Here is a 13,761-nt window from a genome sequence, read left to right on the forward strand (position 1 = left end):
GTCTATTTATCTTTATTCTTAATATAAAATAAATGTTCTTATTGTACTATTTTATAATAATAAAAAAAAATATTTTATAAAAAAAAAGTTTTTTATTATACGCACTATTTATTTTTAATCGAATTATTACTTACTTAAATTTTTTAAAGTACCTATTGTTAAATTTAAAGTTCAATCTGAAGTAAAGATTATATTTTTATTTGTTTAAATTCACATCTTACATATCATTAATATAAAGATAAGCTCTACTTTGAGATATATTTTTATGTTGATAAACAACAACAGTCTTAAAAATAAATCATTTAAACTTACGAGTTGTTGTAAACACCATTACATCTAACAATCGTCAAATGTTACCACTCAGAATACAACTTTTTTTTTGCAAAAATTAAATATAAGTCTAAGGTTCCTCGCTACTTCTATACAAATAGCAGCAATAATTATAACAGTAAAACGAATTTTATTCAAGCATTAAATGAGCTATATTTATTAATCTTTATCTGAGTAAATCCTTCTTAATCATCCATTATTGTTACAGCAGTTACGCTAGTCCTGTCATTAATGAATGTATTTAAAAACAGTGGTTCTAAAATACAAACCCTGTTGATCTCCAGATTTAACATTTTATACAGCAAAACATTCGTCTTAGCAAATGTATACTTTATTAATATTGTGACCCTAATGAAAGCAATAATAAATAGTTTTTTTTTTTATCTTCCTTAATAAAATTAAAAAAAAATGATTTTCTTATCTTTTCTTATTTGTATAAGAACATTTCATTTTTAATTTTTACTTTGTATAAATTTTGTGTACTTTTCTGATTTCGAAGTAATCAAAGTTAAGCAATTTTATCAATCATTATACATGTTATCTGTATGTTATCTGTGTGTATTATTTTAAGAAACGGCTTGAAATGATTTAAGATTCTCGATGGTGGAACACAGCTGAACTCATCTTGTCCCTAAATATCTCTTAAAATATCGCTTTAAAATAATTACCTTGTAGAGTTTCAAATGTTGAATTTTATATTATTATTTAACAGTCCAATTGCATAATTTCCACACAAATAAGAACTAAAAAGACTTCTAGAGAACTTTCACGCAAAAACTAAAAAAAAAGATAGCTGACAATACACAATATTCCACTTCTCTCGAGATCGGAAATAACCCGGGTGGAGCCATGAGGAGTAGATTGTTACTGAACTAATATATTTAGACCATTTGAAAGGAAGAAGGAGGCTAAAAGGCAACAACGATAAAGTGAGGTTTATCAAAACGATCATTGCTGAAATAAATTGTTGAAAATCTTGTTCACAAAACCATTTTATATAATTACTTAGTACGACCCGCGGTTCCACCCGCGTCAATTAGAGGAAAAACGTACTGAAATATTTATACCTATCGTTTATACGTTTCATTTGATTTTCTTATCTACTAAATTATGGGTCCAAATAAGACAAACTTTATTTTCATAAAATTGCCTAGTTCAAGAACTATTTTTAATTAGTAAGGAATTATGTGATCTACAAAACAGTTCTTAGTTTTTTCTTGTTCTTTGTTTACTAATTTTTATCGTACTTTTCAGTCCTGTTCCAATATTGCATATGTTTTTGATACATTTATTTTGTTTTCGCGACTGCATGCTGCCGCATCCATGGACACCGAGTTGGCGCAACGGTTACAGCCATGGATTGTACCTGTTGCGCTGGCGGTTGCGGGTTCGATCCCCGCACATGACAAACATTTGTATTGGCCATACAGGTGTTTGCCGTGGTCTGGGTGTTTGTGCAGTCCTTGTGGGGTCTCCCCACGCTGCCTTGGAGAGCACGTTAAGCCGTTGGTCCCGGTTGTTATCATGTACACCTGATAGCGATCGTTACTCATAGTAGGGAATATATCCGGCAACCCACAATGGAGCAGCGTGGTGGATTAAGCTCTAATCCTTCTCCTACATGGGGAAAGAGGCCTATGCCCAGTAGTGGGATATTACAGGCTGAAGCGTGAAGCGTATGCTGCCGCATGAATAATATATTAGATAATAAAAAATATTTAAACGGTTGATGCCGTAATGCATTATTTGTAATTTGTAAAGGTAAAACTCTTGTGAGAGTTTTTAAAAAGTTCGTTACCTTTAGACTTTTAGTCCTCAGTAAATATTTACTAAGGATCATTCATCTTTTTATGAGAGTTTCGGAAAAGTATAAGACAAATAAATCTCCTGGTTTACTTTCTATGCTTTATAATTTTCGTTATATATTATTATTTGACTTTGGCGCAGGAAAGTAAAGTAATAAATTTAGTTACTCTCTACTACGACTACTCTCAGATGACTACTCTCTAGTACTGAACCGAATTCAGCAAAGGAGGTTTCTTTCATTACTCCTTTAGGAAAAATGCAACATTTCCGAAATGATACTAGCATAAGCAAACACAGAGTGCGTGTTATAAAATTCTATCTCGCCGCTATAAATAGCATCATTAATTCGTATTTCGTATTAAGTAGAAGATATAATGCCAAAAAGAATAGTGATAAAAAAGGCGGAAATAGAAATAAAACGTATTATTACTTAAAAAACTACAATCTAAACTCAGAAACCAGACGTTTGTGCATTATTTTAATACATATTGTCAGAAAAAAATATCTCCCATAACTTAGATTGATTAATAAGATTGTGTACCGATTTCGTTGTACTCGTATACTTTCAAAAGTTTACATAACTTCACTTTCATTGCAGCCTATCACAGTCCACTGCTGGACATAGGCATCAACAAGTTCACGTCAAAAACGGCGTGAACTCATGTGTTTTGCTCAGTTATCACGCTGGGCAGGGGGGTTGGTGACCGCAGGGCAGGCTTTGTCGCACCGAAGACGCTGCTGTCCGTCTTCGGCCTGTGTATTTCAAAACCAGCAGTTCGTTGGTAATCCCGCTATCGGGCGGCCTTTTTAAGTTCCAAGGTGGTAGGGGAACTGTGTTATCCCTTAGTCGCCTCTTACGACACCCACAGACACAAATTACATTTTTATGTCCTTTGCAGTTGAAACTTTTTTTTTTATTTGGGACCCCATTTATGGCTAATATCCAGGATGCCCGGGTAGTCATTCCTAGACCGCATGTCGGCTTCAGCACTTGGGGGTGCACTACCGACCAAAATCCCTGCGGGAGCTTTCAGCCGCTTTAATTGGAGGGTCCCGGATCTGCAGGCAACAGGATTCCTCCAGCGACAGGCAGGCCACGGCGAAAAGGCCAGACTTCTCCTCTATAGGGACTGTCCGGCTCACCTCTGAACAATCCCGACGACGTCGTGTCTAGCAGGACCGGGTTCCCATCCTGGCCCGACACGGGCACAGGGGCGTTACTGGAAGCGTATTAAGTAGCGTCTTCTACGCACCCCCGTTCGTCGCCTGCGGACGGAGGCCTCGCAGAAAGAGACCATCGCCTTTCAGGACTCGTCGTCGCCGAGCATCGCGGTGATAACGCTCGGCAGTGACAAGTCCCCTCCGAGAACTGTCGTCAGATCGCGACGCAGCGCCGCCCATCGCGGGCACAGTTGAAACTCTTGGATCTTGAAGTAGCAGTAATAAAAACTGCTGTATGGCCAACACAAATGACAGTCGTGAGAAGCGATCGAACCCGCAAGCGGCAGCGCAACAGCCAACCGCTGCGCATACGTGCCGTCGATCGTCGAAAAAGAATTACCTATAAATAATTGTAAAAAAAATCCTTTTTGTAACATATAAACATAAAATATAAGGTATTTTTGTCTCTTATTTTTATAATAACGAGCAGTAATTGAAAACTCTAAAGATATATTAAACTGATAAATAACTTAGTATTTAGAGAGTTTCTTTTATACAATCTCGATGTACGGTACGTTATCGCTCTTTTAAAAGAGATTTCATTTCAGATACAACAATTTAATTAAAAAATTCAATTTTCATAACTGAATTTGAATTTATTTAAAGTGATAAGATTAAACTAAATCAAATTTTATTTGATGATGTTATAGCTACATGTATGTGTAAGGTTAGCTTATGTTAACAACACACACACAGTCTGTAGTGATTTAGGTGGTCAGGACTCCCGGGGAGAGTCGGGGGTAAAATGGACGCTACATTTTGCGCAAGATAATATTACCTGCTGCCATACTTTAGTTAAAATACATAAATATAATATATTGTTCCAGTGCACATGTCTCCGATGTTACAACAAGCGTCGGGTAATTAGAATTAAACATTAATTCTTATATACTATCAATTATATATAACGATCCGTATAACTGTATAATATGTAACATCATCGGCAAACGAAATACTTAAAGGTAAAGGTAGTATATGTTGAATGCCTAGACATTGACAATTTCAGTCTTAATAGAATTTGAATAATCGTAAAAATACCTTACACATCATATATATACGCTGAGGTTAAGACGTTTGCCTCCCTTTTTAGAAAAAAACCCCACAATTACTCTACATAAACTATATATATCATTTTATAGATAATTGCTTGTTCTACCGACATCATCAACAACAAAAAAAATATTATCGCTTTTGTCTTTGTAAATTAATTAATTATTAAAGTTATATATAATATGACGGCTTTAAGAGGGTGATAGACGTGCGAGTAAATTCGCGAACTTGTGGCTCGACGACATTTTTCGCTCGTGTGTCACCCTAAGTACGTGTACTTTAAAACCGCCGCGTAAGTTCGTTGGCGATCCGACAAGTTTGAAATTTTGCTCGTAACCCGCTTGCGCTCGTACGTGTGGCAGCACTGCGAGCCGCAAGCCGCCATTTCTAACCGACTTCCAAAAAACGGAGGTTCTCAATTCGATTGTACTATTTTTATGTATGGTATCTCAGAAGCTTTGACAGGGTCGACTGGTGTCCCATGATTTTTATTTTAATTGAAAGGTGGTGTGTGTCGTGGGGTCAATTTGGTTGCGATCTAACAAGTAACTTTTGAGTTATATCTAATAATGCGTATTTACTTGACTGTTTTTTCGTCTATCTACGATGTGTTACTGGTGGATGTAATTGAAATCGGTTTTTTTAGTTTGCAAGCAAACGCAATTATGTATCGCCAGTCCGTGGACGCGCAACGCTTGTAGTGTAGGTATTTATAATTTTTGTTACTTTTGATTGAGAAATTACTCAAATGAATTATTTCCAAATTTCGTCTTTTTTTGGTTTTTAAAATGTAATACGATACAATTCCTAAATCACACAAAGCTTCTTCTGTCGACGACATCGCAATGCAGAATGAGTAAGCTTCACGTGTGTCACCGACGTCGAGCCGAGTAAGTTCGCGATCTTAAAAACCGCGTTCTTTAAGTCCGTACGTCTATCACCTTTACTTTTGAAACAACGTCAACATTAGTGACGATCGGTATTTTTTTTTTGTTCAATTTCAAATCAACTCACGTGTAAATATTTTTTTGTAATTTTGTAAAGTGATAATTATAATACTTATTTAGTGCGAATTATTCGCACGGGTATAGCTAATACATATTAATTAAAAGGAATAACCGAAACTTATTTACGCGTATAAATTCCGAACGAGAATCAAACAGATATAATTTTTTTTAGTATTCCTAATTATTTGTCAAAAAGCAAATCCTCTGTAGGTATATGTCTACGTACAGATCGCCGATTTAGTTAGTAATAAAAAGTTACAAATCGCAATGTGCTGGGTAAAAATTTGAAGGTGCTAAAATAGCAAAATATTGTAAAATTTAATGAAAACAAGATAATAATAAGATATAACATTATATGTCATACATAAAACGACAGTCAAGTATTATGGCCTCGTGTTCTAAAACCGACGAAAAAAGATACAAAAAATTTAAACATTATCGAAGTGCTCGCGGTGTGACCTTGTGTATAGACCATCTGTTACACAAACTGCTAAGTTATCCCCCCCGTAAATTCCTAAATGACATCAGCGAATTCGTCTCCATTTTAATACGAATCAAAATCTATGATTAAATGAATTCAAAATCTATCTCAACATTATTCTTAATCTATTTTACTATTATAAAGAGGAAAGATTTGATTGTTTTGTTTATTTGCATTGAATAGGATCCGAAAGTACTGAACGAATTTGAAAAATTCTTTCACTGTTGGGAATCTACACTACCTGCGGGTGACATAGGCTGTATTATATTTTCAAAAAAATCACGGTGAAGAAATTACTTTGAAATTTTGGTTATATACCCTTGCGACCGGGCGGCAACCGGGGCGTGCGCTAGTAATATTTTAAATGTGAATTTAAGTTTGTTTGTTACGCTTTCACGCGAAAAATACTCAACCGAGCATCATGAAACTTTGTGCACATATATTAGAGGTGACATAGGATATTTTTTATTAAAAAAAAATCAAAAAAAAAATTCTATGCGAGCCAAGCCATGGGAAAAAGCCAGTACTTAATATATCCGTGTCTTTTGATAGCAAATTTATTTTTAGAATAGGTAAACATCTCAATATTGATTATGCTCACTACTTGTCGAAGCATCGATATAAACTTAAAAAATACAGGGGACTGTAATTTATGCATTATGCATACTCAGAGAAGTGTGGAAATTAAGGTTTGGCAAAACGTGTCCCCCAATTATTTTGTGTTCTTTCTTATATCAACAAAAACTGCGATGGCAAATATAACCTTTAGTATGTATTATATTGTATTATATGTATACAATGGCAAATATAATGTGTGTATGAACTTCAGTCGATGACAAAACTTGGAATACGTAACGTAACTTACGTACGTATATGTCGGCAGGTCAGAAGTAAAAGCACCACTTCAACTACTATGACTAGGTACTTTGTCGTAAGTGATACATAAACATATTGTTGTAGTAGTGTTAATCTTTAATAGTTGTACAAAGTACTTATATCTATCTCACCATATACATTTTTGGTTTATGGAGTAAGTTGTAGGCACACATACAATGGACGGTAAAGATAAAAAAATATGTAGTACAAGTTTTTTGCTGGGATAAGTTTTCGTTCTGAAACAAAATATATAACTTAAAATATCAGCAAAAATTTTTTTAATGTATTACATATATATATTTCTATAGTAATAATAATAATAATGCGTCTCTCCACGGAATAAAAATATAAACTGTACCAGAATTTTTATAAATACCTTAGGTATCATGTGAACGTAATTAAGTATGTAGTGACATATGTAATTTGGGAACAAGATGGCTCATTATTTCATTTTTTGGGATTTAATTTTGTTTTTAGCGACATCTTTTGCGTAGTGTGCTATTTTATATGTGTATTTGTGTATGTACCTACCCATGAATGTATGTATATATGTATCTATCGCACAGATTTAATTTTAAGAAGCAGTACAATTACGATTCATGTAATTGAAAAAATGTATATCAGTACAAAGCACTAATGTAAAAGAACATTCGTTAATATAGTGATTAGCTGGTATAATTCCAACTAATGAATAATTACTATATTTACGAGAATTTAACGGGTGCATAGTATATATAATTTATGGAAGATTTAATAATAGAGATTTTATAATAACTAGCTGGCGTAGCGAAATTCGTACCGTCTTACTTTTTTGTGAAAAATAATTTATTTATATCGAAATAAAATATAGCCTATTTTTTAAGTTGAATTAAACTGCATATGGTGTGCAGATTTGATTAAAATTATTTATTAAAATTATTCGTTAAGTAGTTTAGGAGTCCAGACGACTGGATTTCACGATTGTGGCGCGACGGTGGACTCTGCCCAGCACACCCTCGAGCTGTGCCCGAGATGGGCGGCATTGCGTCGCGATCTGACGACAGTCCTCGAAGGGGACTTGTCATTGCCTAGCGTCATCACCGTGATGCTCGGCGACGACGAGTCCTGGACGGCGATGGTCACCTTCTGCGAGACAGTAATGTCTCAGAAGGAGAACGACGAGCGGATGAGAGAGGAGGCCGCCGACGAGGCCTCCGTCCGCAGGCGACGAACGGTGGTGTGTAGGACGCTACTTAATGCGGCTCCAGTAACGCCCCTGTGCTCGTGTCGGGCCGGGATGGGAACTCGGTCCTGCTAGACATGGCGTCGTCGGGATTGTTCAGAGTTGAGCCAGACAGTACCCATGGAGGAGAAGTCTGGCCTTTCCGCCGAAGCCAGCCGGTCGCTGGAGGGGTCTTGTTGCCTGCAGATCCGGGACCCTCTAATTAAAGCGGCTGAAGGCTTCCCGCAGGGGTTTGGTCTGTATTGCACCCCCAAGTGCTGAAGCCGACATACGGTCTAGGACTGTCTAAACGGGCGTCCTGGATATCACCCGTAAATGGGTTCCCCTGCGATACCAAAAAAAAGTTTAGGAGTCCCTCGCGGACAGACAACGTGACGCGTAATTTATATATATTAAAATATTTATACTGTTCTTTTGAATTTGGAGCAGCCTGGCTTGGAAGTACTGCAACATTACAAAAGATCACAAGCCAATAAAACCGACTGACCGCTGGGTTTAAAGTTTATCTATAATACATCTATACAAATAAATAAAATTGAAGTGTCTGTTTGTAATATTAAAATAACCGCTTTTTACTAAATGCATATTAATGTATACACGGTAGATATACCAAAATAACACTTTTTACAATTTTTGTTTGTCTGTCTGTCTGTCTGTAGGGTCCGACTAATCTCTGAAACGGCTGGGCCGATTTTGATAGGACTTTCACTAGTTCTACAGCTGATGTAATAAGGAGAAACTTAGGCTACTTTTATTTTATAAATGTATTTATTTTATAATTCTGCGAACTGAACAATAACTATTTTGTTAAATTTCACACGGACGGGCACAACTAAAATTATAATAAAAATAAGCTACAAAATAATTCGGTTCAAGATTAAATTAATTTATAATAAAGAAAAGTTTTTTATCTACACTAATGTTGTAACATTCTACTTATGTTTCCAATACTTGACTTATAATTACTACTGTTATAGCGCAGACAACAAAACACTCAATCTAAGCAATTTCACATGATGGTATAATATCCACATCGATATCGTAAAATCTCATTATAACATCGCGCGCATGCGCGCAGCTGCGCTCTCATTGGTTAGATTTTAATGGCGGCAAAATCACTGTGACAATACACGTACGCGTGAATTTAATTTAATAAATTAAAAGTTAAAAATGGATAGCGACGATGATATTTGTACGCCTCCGGATATTTTAGAATTGGCAACAAAATTAACTCACAATCTTTTGCCAGAAAAATCTAGAAAATTATATGAAAAAGAATATAATAACTTATTCCGACTCCGTCTACGAGCTCTAGTGCTTGCCCCGCGACCGCTACAGCTCACACAACTCGTTACTATTATGAAACTCGCTGCGCTCGTTTCATAAACTCACACTCGTGTTTTAATACCCTTCATTATATGACAGTTGCATAAACTACTATAAGGAGTAACTGCGGAGTATCATAAAAAATCAACTGAGAGTAGGATCGGCAATTTACCTGAGATGCTTCTGATGTTGCAGGCGTCCATAGGCTACAGTAACCACCCTTTAAGAACTAAAACAAAGTATATCATCTATTTCATCAATTTTTACATATTATTTTTCAATTAGGGCGGGTATTTGTAAAAATTAATAAAACAAGGTGTGAGTGAGGTATCAACAAAATTCTTTTTTTATTTGAAAGGCCTATGTATATCATTTAATGTGGAATATATCTTCAAATTATCCGCCTCCTCACGGAGGCACCGCTCCGAGTAGTCCAACTGTCAACCTAGAGCGATGTTCTGTGTTATTTACACCTCTTTTTAAGACTTCAAGCAACTCTATAAGACAAATCCTGCAGGGTCAAATCGCTTGACCTTGTAGGTCAATCACATTCCCCTTGCTAGAGATAGCCTTACCCTCACATTGCCAGCTGTCGATATGTGCAAATACCACAGTAGCGCTTATTGAAAAACCTAAGTCTAATGTTGTGACCTGTTTATGACACTTATTACTCACGCAGTTAATAATTCATCGTGACTGCGTTTCTGTTTAATTAAATTTTTATTTCCTATCAAAGTGTACCCAAGTAAAAGCTGTTACGTTAGCCGCTACAGAGTTCACGTAAAAGATTGTCTTTTTGTATTTGACGATCTATACACAACACAAAGCCATTTCTTTTTGCTTATGCTGTTTCACTAGCAAAAGATTTAAACTCATTAATACAAATAAGTCTTAGCACAAAATTAATTAAATTCCATTTAAGCCCGTTTTATAACTCTACTACGATGAAGCTATAAATATGAGGATTTATCTTGTGAGGTCTTAGAATAGTGTGGCCTTGTTGTGAGCGAGGCCACCCCACCATTATGCCGGGGCCCGGAGGCTTTGTCCGGGCCTACCGCTGAGGCGAGATGGCGAACTGCTAACACGTGGTGGTTTTTAGTCAGTAGGAGTCTGACATAACCCTCTGGCGCCCCCGCGCTGGAGGGTATCAATGATGCATTTTCCCCACGTAAAAAAAAAGTTAGGCTACTTTTAATCTTGAAATATTTGTGGAAGTTCAGGGAAGATTTAAACGGTAAAAAATAATTGATCATCATCCGGGTCATCTAGTCTAGTATATATATAATTCCAAATTCAAATGTAATATTTTTTTTTATTTTTAATTGTAACAGTTGTATTTATGACCAAACTATGTATATATCACTAACTACTCACTATGACTAATTACTATTCATTTTTCTCGCTAAAACTCGAGAATTCGGACAGATTTGGGTGATTTCAATCTTGAAATATTTGTGGAAGTTGAAGGAAGGTTTAAATGATAAAAAACATAAATAATAAGTAACGGAAAATAGTTAAAACGAAAATTTAATTTTCCAAAAAAAAATTTACCTAGCTGTGAAATATTTGATGTCTTTTGTGTTAAAAAAATGTTTTAAGAAATTGTCACGTCAAATATTTATAGTTGCGTTCAGAAAGTATTTTGTCTTGTTAGAAATAAAAAAGAAAACTGTCAGTTGGTTGTCAAACATTATGATGGTAGGTTTTAATAATCGTCTTGAAATTTATTTGTTTCCTTTTTTTTCGTCGCTTTTTCACCAACTTTTAATTGATCAAGTGTATGATTGTGTTACATTTAATGTAGATACAAAAATGCATTAAGTTTTGATCATATTTTTCACAAATATATGTACCTAGGTGATACGAAGTTCACCAGGTTATCTAGTAGTTTATAAATATACAATAGATAGGCTACTTTTTATCAAAATTTAATGTTTTTATTCAAGAGGTTAAAAGGTTTATCGCCCCTGTTTTTGTGGTCTTAAAAATTCATTTTTGTTACGCTTCAATTAATTAACACCCAGTCTTCGTCCATTATACGTAACGTTGGTCATTTAAGCTCTAGTTAAAGCAATTAACTCAAACGAATTCTCAGGGATAGATTCATAAAATATGATTCACGTATCCTTAAAAACGAAAAATCGTTGTATACATGTTTATCGCCTAAAGTAAATATTGATTTTGTTCAGATTTATCATATCAGCTCACGGACGCCCACTGCTGAGAGCATAAGCCTCCCCTAATGTTTTCCACTTGTTCAGATTAGCAATGTTTGATAATATAAAAATATTTAAAATATAGGAAGGAGGTCACATACTGATAACTCTGTTAATTTACAATATCGCTTTCATATATATTTTTTTTATTGTAGTTGTATTTTTTATAGTGGAATTACAAGCTAGTAAATTTATATCTTAATATTTTTTATAAACTTAATATATAACATTATTGACAATAATTGAATAATAGCTGCGTAGACCATGAACATTACAGATATACTTGTAATATTAGCTCGTTGACGCAGTTTGTAGTGACCTTGCTTTCTGATCCGGAGGTTGTGGGTTCGATTCCCACCCCGAGTCTGGGTGTAATTTATATATGTTTATATATTATTTATATGTACCTGTACCTAGTTTTTTGTCAAATCTATATACTCTATACTAATAAATAAAATTCGAGTGTCTGTTTGTAATATTAAATTAACCGCTTTTTACTAAATGCATATGGATGTATATACGGCACATATACCAAAATAACATTTTTTACAATTTTTGTCGGTCTGTCCGTCTGTGTGTTCCAGATAATCTCTGAAACGGCTGGACCGATTTTGACAGGTCTTTCACTGGCAGATAACTGACGTAATAAGGAGTAACTTAGGCTACTTTTATTTTAGATATTTATTAATTTTATAACTCTGTGAACCGAACAACGACTTTTTGTTAAATTTCACGCGGGAGAAGTCACGGGCACTGCTAGAACAACATATTTTTAGGTGATTTCATAAAAAAAGATAAAATAATATGTTAAAAATACTCCAAATAATGTTTTAAAATGTGTAAGGTCGATGTAAAAAAAATTATAATGCTTAGTTAGTAGTTATGCATGCACCCAAGCCCTCCGTCTTAAATTACTACGTCTAATTACTAAGCTGAATTAGCATTGCCACCGGGCAGTTCATAGAATTAAGTACGGAGAAAAAACATAGATATTAATGAATTCTTGTATTTGTTTTGAAGGGACATGGATGTATTAATATATTTTATTTGAGTCGGAATTAAAAAAGCCTCCAAATCGGCAACATGTTTCTCGTTTCATTTCTTAATTTTAAATATAAAATAGTTTTTAAAAACCCTTTTGTTTTGTGAAAGTTTGACTATCTATTGTCGTTGATTGTTTAAATATTGATATATAATGTTATTTGTAATTATTTCCTTATAGTATTATTTAGGTATTTAGTATAGTCACTTCATACTTCACCCTATCGCAGTCCACTGCTGGACATAGGCCTCCACAAGTTCGCGCCAAAAACTGGCGTGAACTCATGTGTGTTGCCCATTGTCACCACGCTGGGCAGGCGGGTTGGTGTTTTGTATAGTAGTTATCAGATAATATTATTTAGATCTAGCGTGGACGTTGAACTTACACGATGAAAATGTGATGTGCCTAGAGCTATGTATCTACCTGTCAGCACATCATGCAGTTGCCGAAAATATTTTTTAGTATCATACAAGTTTTTAAATATATACTCATAATATACTCTATTGAAATACACTGGCCGAAGACGGGCAGCAGCGTCTTCGGTGCGACAAAGTCAGTACTGCGGTCACCAACCCGCCTGCCCAGCGTGGTGACTATGGGCAAAACACATGAGTTCACGTTATTTTTTGCGTAAACTTGTGGAGGCCTATGTCCAGCAGTGGACTGTATAGACTGTAATGATGAATATACTCTAAAATAAATATCAAATATATTAAAAATAATATTCGCAGACTAACAACCTACCTACATAAAAGTCAGACTTAGATAAATTATACCAAAATAGTTTCCTGTTTGAGGTAATTAAATATGTTAGATGTCTATCGAAGCTTAGTTTTGTTTTGTCAGGTTTTTATATATTTTACGATTATGATAATATACTTTTATTTGGCATATTCCGCTGTAACGTCATAAAAATATTTTTTGTACCCATAAATTTTATTGTAGTCTTCGTTAAATGAATATAGACGGTCGTCTGCGCCCAATTTGGCAATTTAATATCTGTGTTTTAGATAGCAGCCGCCTGATGTAAATATATTTTGTACAACCTTAATATGTAGGTACGACGCGTTGGCACAACGGTCACAACATTGTTTTGTGGCTGACATAACATTTTTATTGGCCATACAGATGTTTTCCGTGGTCTGGGTGTTGGTGTGGTCCTTGTGGATCTCCCCACTGTG

This window comes from Melitaea cinxia, chromosome 16, assembly GCF_905220565.1.
Source record: "Melitaea cinxia chromosome 16, ilMelCinx1.1, whole genome shotgun sequence".
In the NCBI taxonomy this organism is placed as follows: domain Eukaryota; kingdom Metazoa; phylum Arthropoda; class Insecta; order Lepidoptera; family Nymphalidae; genus Melitaea; species Melitaea cinxia.